We start from the raw sequence: 1,255 nt of genomic DNA on the forward strand, positions 1-1,255 counted from the left end.
GTGTCATTCCTCGTGGGTGCCGCACGCTCCGTGCGTGACCGGCCAGTGTGCCATCACCTGCCGAGGGACACGCGGTTTCGGCTGCCGTGAAAGGGCTGCGGGCGCAGCCTCGGTTCTGAGTCCGTCTCCCAATTGGGGTTCCGTGGGGCATCTGAGGGCCTGCTTCCGGCGGGGGCCGGGGGGCACCTTGCTGGCAGGTCGCAGGCACGTAAATCCCGCAACCCGCACTGCCAGCCCTCGGCTTGCGTTACTATGACAACGCTACTTCCCCGCACGTGACGAAAGCGAGGCTCCCTGGAGAGGCTCCCTGGGGCCCGGCCACCGTGGCTCCGTGGGTGAGCTCCGACCTGTGAACCAGGAGGTCACGGCTCCATTCCCGGTCGGGGCACATGCCTGGGTTATGGGCTCCATCCCCAGTAGGGGCGTGCAGGAGGCAGCCGATCCATGATTCTCTCTCATTGATGTTTCTCTCTCCCTTCCTCTCTGAAACCAATAAAATATCGATACGTATAAAAGCCCAAGTGACCAACTATTAGACCGCTCGCCTGGTAGCCATGACGTGCAATGACCACCAGGGGGCAGACGCTCGACCAGCAGAGGAGGGAGCGCAATTCCTCGTGGAATCGGCGGTGGGTTAGGTTGCTGCTGGGGCACTGTCGCCCCGAATCTGCTTCACCCGCTCTCCAGACCCAGGGAGGAGGGAGGAGGGAGCCGGTGGGCGTCCAGGCCCTGGAGGCTGGGCCTGCAGGAGGGGTCTCGCAATCCGGTACCCTCGGGGGATGTCCGAGAGCCGGTTTTGGCCCAATCCTCGCAGGCCAGGCCGAGGAACTCCACGGGTGCACCAGGCCTCTAGTGTATATAGACACACCTACATACATCTACACACACAAGAGAGGTGCCCTGGGGCGGCCCTGCCCTCACGCTGGGCGGCCAGGCCTCACTCCAGGCAGCCCAGCCGGCAGGAGCACCCAGCTGTGTGCACGGAGGAGGAGGAGGCGGGCGGGCTCTCTCTCTCCAGCCCCCAGGACACCAGGGCGAGGCTGGGAGCAGGGAGTCTGACAAACCCCAGCGCCACGCCTCCCTGTGCACCCCCTTGTGGAGTCCCCTCCCCCGGACCCTGGGTGGCCAGGGCTTTCTGCGACTCACAGGACACAGGGGGGCAGGACACTGCTTGCCTTCCCAGGCCGGGCACGGGCTGGCCCAAGGCCCTGTGCTGAGACCGCCATGCTGTGGGGCAGCCCACGCCAGCCACACG

The sequence above is a fragment of the Myotis davidii genome, unplaced genomic scaffold (genome assembly GCF_000327345.1).
Source record: "Myotis davidii unplaced genomic scaffold, ASM32734v1 scaffold472, whole genome shotgun sequence".
Taxonomy (NCBI): domain Eukaryota; kingdom Metazoa; phylum Chordata; class Mammalia; order Chiroptera; family Vespertilionidae; genus Myotis; species Myotis davidii.